The sequence below is a fragment of the Etheostoma cragini genome, chromosome 8 (assembly GCF_013103735.1).
Source record: "Etheostoma cragini isolate CJK2018 chromosome 8, CSU_Ecrag_1.0, whole genome shotgun sequence".
In the NCBI taxonomy this organism is placed as follows: Eukaryota; Metazoa; Chordata; class Actinopteri; order Perciformes; family Percidae; genus Etheostoma; species Etheostoma cragini.
In genome coordinates, this window is record NC_048414.1 from 1332774 (window position 1) to 1339107 (window position 6334).

Sequence of the window (6334 nt, forward strand, 5' to 3'; positions counted from 1 at the left end):
CATCCATCCACCCATCCATCCATCCATCCACCCACCCCTCCACCCACCCATCCACCCATCCACCCACCCATCCATCCATCCATGGAACTTGCCTTTCCTCAGAAAGATGGGTAAATGCAGTACATGTATGTGTTTCTTTGCTGTCTGTTGCCCAGACTTGCCTCTGTGTTCGTACCCGGTTTTGAACCAGTTCACCCGTTAGTGACACATCAAACCTCAGGCTCTCAGTCTCTCTTTTAGCAAAACCCCAAACCAACACGACAACACATTTTGTTTCACCAAAGTGCCGACCGTTCTCTCCTCTAAACTGAAGTGCTACTGCAGAGAAAGGACTTCTTGTTGTTCTGATCCATACACACTCAATCAATCTGCAGCACACAACAACAAGTGGACCCAATGAGCTGTCAGCAGAGGAGTTTAGGGTTGATATGACCCAAAAATAAAAGATTATTTACCTGTAAGTGGAGGTCAAGGAAAGCTTTCAGTCTCAGGTACACGTTGCTGTGTGTTTTTGTGCTCTGGTGAAAAAGAAAGTAACTTTCAGCCTCTCGCTCTGCCGCTCCCCTCTTCCTGTTTCTATCTATCAGTTCCTCCTCCCTCTGGGCATGACTCATGCCTCTGTGCTCAAAAAACACAACTCATATCTTTGAAACACAACTATTACTCCCTGCAGGGGGATGGGAAGCAGAGCAGATAAGATCTGGAGGCAGGAAGTGATGCAATGTCTGCCTCCACAAACACAACTTTTCCCATTGACTGTAATATTAAAGTTTAATATGTGTTTTTGTATCATGTATGCATCTTATACCCAGGCAAATCCCACATAAGTGCACTTAATGTGATAATAAAACCTTTTCTGATTCTGATTAAACACGTTTTAACCCAACGCTCTTTGGCAAGTACACATCTCTACTTTCAATCATTTTGGGGTATCTAATTCAATTTTTAGAATTTGAAAAATATACTTTCCTTTAATTTTAGTTGAAGTAATTCCTAATTTCTGCTTTTCTAACTCAAACGTTAGTTATGATTTCCTATAAAGAAGGTTTATCGACCATAAATTCCAAAAATAACTGTACAACTAAAGTTAAAAAATGTTATGTAGTGTTGTAATAGTAGTGACAAACATTGAAAAAGGTGTGGAAAAAGGGACAAATACGTAAGAAAAAGTTAAAAACATTGTTGAAAAGTGTCAAAAAAGTGTTAATTTTCAATTTTGATGGGAAGACAACACAAGGGTTAACATCAGTAATCCACTGAGGTTTCATGGTGATATTTGTAAGTTAAGTGTTGATCCTTTATTCTCCTGGGGCGTCTTCAAAATGTATGAATTTTACAGCCCATATCTTTAAAACATTTTTTAACATGGATTTACGACACTGGACGATCTGTTCCCATAGACAAGAGGGAAGGACACAAACTCATCGGCAGACCTACATTAGTGGATTAAACACCCTTGTGTCACTTTAATTTACCCGAGAGACATCTCACATCTGCATCCAAATTAAAGTAAGTCATAATTTCCTTTCAAACTATGTTGATTCATTTCCTTTGTTGTTCTTAAGTCTTCTCATTGTATTTTACTTCTTCTGGGCAACACTTCCCTTTTATTATAAACTTATAAACTTAAATCATGGTGATTATCATTGAACACTGATGTGTAAAACTTCTTATGGTTCTTAATTTTTATCTAGTAAATATTTTAGTTTTGACTTTTCAATTTTAGTTTTTAGTGTGCGAGCTAGTTCTGGTTTCATTTCTGTTTTTCAGAAAAGGTTAGTTTTTAATATTCAGTTGTTTTTTTTTTGTCAGGGCAAGGTATAATGTCTCAGAAGTATGTAGCTACACCTGGTTGCAGCATGGCCATTGAATGTTTTATCTTTTAGCCTTTTCAGTGTCCGATGAGAAACTGTTACAGCAACATCTCTTGTCCCTTCCATTCGATCTCTGTGGTTTAATGTCACGAGAGTTAACGGCATTTCCCTTCTCACATCCTGATTTTCGAGGAATGTAGAACTACAGGGTTTTGACGTCTGGGTTGTGCAACAGAAGTTAATGTGCAGAAAGGGAAGTACTACAAGAGATTGATTCAATTTTCCACCCAGAGGGAATGTCCAGGGAGGATTTTTGCTTATCTGAGGTGTTTTACTCTTCCAAATAAGTTATGAGATAGGGCTGTTGAGCCTTCTTAAAGAAACTTTTGTAAGGAAGAATGAAACGCACCAGAATAAAAATAGCGACTTTAGAAACTTTTATTTTGATTCTGTTGATTCGCCCGGCCGGGGAAACGGAAACGGTGGACCAACGAATCAGATCCTATCAAGTACGTTGCGTTATTGGAGTAAATCAGCTTTTAGGAAAAACTGATATGCCAAGATAAATACATTATTGTTTATTTTTTGTGAACAACAAATGAAAGGGGGATATGCCTGACAACTGTTTGGAAAAAAGTTCACTTGCATCTAGGTTGAGTTTCTACCACGAAAACCTACAACATCGGTAAGTTTTGAGAACACACAGTGTATGAAAGGAATGAAAGAGGGTTTGACATAAACATTAGGATGTCGTCTGCATACTAGGGATGTCATGAGAACTGGTACTTCGCTACCAAGTCAATACCCAAATTGGAAAAATGTGACTTATTTGTTTTCCTACGGCCCCAAATCAATATCTGCCTAGGAAGTCGTCTAGTCTTAATATGCGGTGCTATTTGTACTCATGCTTGTTGTACTTGTGAATACGCAAGCCACAAGAAGTAATTAGGTAATGTTGTTTTGTTGTTGACTCAATTTTTCTCACAACATGCTAACCGCTAAGCTAACTAGCGGCGGCTATGCAATGCATGCAATTAGACAAAAAATGCGTTGTTTCACTTCTTGTGGCCTGTATATTCATGAGTACAACGAGAAAGGGTACAAATAGCAATGCATATTAAGACTATACGGTTTCCTAGGCAGATATTGATTTGGGACAGTGCTTCGGCTGTGCTTCCACCCAAAATACAGTAGTCCCAAATCAATATCTGTGTAGGATATCATATAGTCTTCATCTGCATAGCTATTTGTACTTGTTGTCGGTGTTGCACCGGACTGAAACAATGCATGCACAAATGAGACAAAAATATGCGTTGCTCCACCTATCTACAGCTAGGGGAGACCGTGATAAGCCCTAGTTCAACAAACATCACAGATTTCTTTGATAGTTCTGTCTGATTAATGTCAGTCCATTTTGTTCCAAGATAACCTGGATCATGGAAGTTGTGCCAGCGGTGTTGGAGGTGATACCAGTGATCGGTAAGGTCTTGATATTGATCAACGATGTCTTGAAAGGCATCAACTACCTGATTGTCACTGTGAAGGAAAATAATGAGACATATTCCAGGATTTCCCAGAGACTTAAAGAACTGGAGGACCTGGTGAAGTCCATTCGACAGGATGAAAACGAAGACTCTGTTAACGCAGCTTTAGAAAAACTCGGAAATGTTCTGTCTTCAGCTTACAGGAAGATCGAGGATTTCAAAGGAAAAGGGAAATTAAGTCGGATGTTGAAATCCAGACACTACAGATCAGAGTTCAGAAAAATAAACCAAAGTCTGTCTGATGCCTTTGAGAGTCTCTCTGCGGCGCTGCATATCAACCAAAGGAAGAAGCAGCTCGAACAGGGGAACATGATTCGTTTGCTTGATGAGGAACTGCGAAGACGGAAACCAGAGAGAGAAGGTAGCTGCATTATACTATAAAGGTTTTGCCGGAGCTTCCTGCACAGCGCTGTGGAGGAGGGTCTGGATAGTCCACACAACATTCTGGGATGGGGAAAAAACTTGTTTTGGTTTATTGGCATTTCTTAAAACCAATCACCATTGTCATCGTCACTAAGCGCAGGACAAATCTCCCGAACCGCGGCAAAATAGCCTCGGGAAGGAACATGTGTTCAACGTGCTACAGAAACCTCAGATTGGACAAATAGTCTAGCTAGCAGTCTGGATTTACCCTGCAGAGACCTGAGGACCAGGTAACCATAGTCCTCAGATTGGACAGATAGTCTAGCTAGCGGTCTGGATTTACCCTGCAGAGATCTGGGGACCAGGTAACCATAGTCCTCAGATTGGACAGATAGTCTAGCTAGCAGTCTGGATTTACCCTGCAGAGATCTGGGGACCAGGTAACCATAGTCCTCAGATTGGACAGATAGTGTAGCTAGCAGTCTGGATTTACCCTGCAGAAGGTCTGAGGACCAGGTAACCATAGCCCTCATACATCCACCGGAGGTTAGAACGCCAACACAAATAAAATGCTAACGGACCCCTGGTGGAAAATCCGGCGGTAACGGAGCAATCCCCGAAGTGGAACATCGTAGATATAAACTATATTTTATCCATTGTGTTGTCCTCGGGTCAAATTGACCCGTTTCATGTGTTTTAAATCAGAAATATGGATTTCTTTCAACCAAATTGCCCAAAAATAACATGGATGATTCCTTACAACATTATTCAGGTAAAATGAATGATTACTTTCATTGAATTTTTGGGGAGTTTTACTTAATGTTATATTTTTATTGGTTTCAAAACAGTATCCGGACTAAACTTTGACATGACATCAACATCCTCTGATCTTAACTATTATACAATAATTCATAATTTCTGCCTTTTTAACTAGAAACCTATGTATAATTTGATATAAATGAGGTCTGTGAATTCCAAGAATTAGTGTAAAACCTGTTATTAAACCAGCTCAGTTTTTTTTTTTTAAAGCGCCATAAGCTGAAAAAAGTGACAATGAGATTTTTTTTAAATATTTATTCATCAGAATCATTTATTTGTCATTAGAAATGATTCTGATGAATGAATATTGGAGCTACAAGGTAACAGAGCCTTTTTACATTGTCGTGTTTCTTTAGAAATAAACAACGGCCAAATAGAGTCTTTAAACTCTTCAGATGTAAAGTTATTCGCTGTCAAAGTGACGTCAAAATGAATGGCAGTCAATGGGATGCTAACTGCAGGCGATGGCTTCGTAGCATTAAAATGGCGCCATGGGCGCTACGCTTAGAGAGGAGAGGCTTACCCCCTTGGTTCATACCACCTGGGACTATTAGGAACCGCCCCCCCTGACTATGTTGTTTTTCCGACTTCCAGCGGTCACATGGTCGGGTTGCGTGTTCTTCTTCTTCTGTTATATTGGCGTTTGGCTAACAATTTGTTGCATGACTGCCACCAACTATTGGGCATAGCCTAGAGCATCAGCTGTGTATGAAAACATGGAGGCAACAATGTTTTTCTGAATAATTTTAAACATGTTATGTCTGTGTATGTTTTTTATTTAATGTACCTATCTGTGTGTTGTTTAAAGTACCTGTATGTGTTGTTTAAAGTACCTGTATGTGTTGTTTAAAGTGCCTGTATATGTGTTTAAAGTGCCTGTATATGTGTTTAAAGTTCCTGTATATGTGTTTAAAGTACCTGTATGTGTTGTTTAAAGTGCCTGTATATGTGTTTAAAGTGCCTGTATGTGTGTAGCATTGATAGCACAAAAAGTAATACAGTGCCTATCTAACGCCCATGCAGGTTGTTCTCTTTTATACCTGGATTTAAGAAAGAAAATGATCTTCCAAATGCATGCATAAACATGGTTTTGATAAAGTGTTGTAATGCAGAGTATAAAATATGTCCATAATCAATAACACCAGCTGTGTTGTTCAGTCTAATGACCACAAGATGGAGCTACAAGTCTCAAGAAATCTGGGTATTTTCTGATTAGTTCGAACAAAACTCAAATTTAAATAACAATATGAATTTGCATTTTAAACACACAAAAGCAATTAAAGTGCTTTAAATCCTTCACTCTTTTGCATGTGTGAAAATAACTATAGTTTGTCCCTGGTTTACATAGCACAGGTAACACAGTGCATCACATGGAAATAATACAATGATTATAATGAATAGTAAATATATTGAGAACAAACTGAAAAACATTCCCATGTTAACACGCAGGTTCTTCTCTTTTACACTTAGAGTTAGTAATGAAACTTCTTCCCAGGAACATGAATCAACAGTTTTGCAAGTTGATAGCTATCACCATACTGGAGTATTTTACAATTGATTGACCCTTTAAAATGAATTACACTTACACTGTTAACCCTCTAAGTTAATAAGGTATTTGCATATAACCTGATCCCCATCTGCTTTATATCTAAAATTGTCTAAAATTAAGTTTCACTTTTTGAGTAGAGGGGACATTTAAACACAGTTTTTGGACTTGCCCATTGAACGACGCGTTCTTCATCCACCAGAGACTCATTTTTGTATATTTTTATTTTTGGGGGGAGGGGGGGGGGG

General features: G+C 38.7%; 1 protein-coding gene across 1 annotated transcript in view; it reads right to left on the reverse strand.

The window, feature by feature from the left end:
* The window catches only part of LOC117949020 (mixed lineage kinase domain-like protein), a 15247-nt gene that overhangs the window by 6865 nt on the left and 2048 nt on the right, over positions 1–6334 (reverse strand). Inside the window, exon 2 of the mRNA XM_034879010.1 lies at positions 1923–1926. The gene's annotated coding sequence lies outside the window, so the exon portion shown is untranslated. The remainder of the gene's footprint in view (positions 1–1922; positions 1927–6334) is intronic.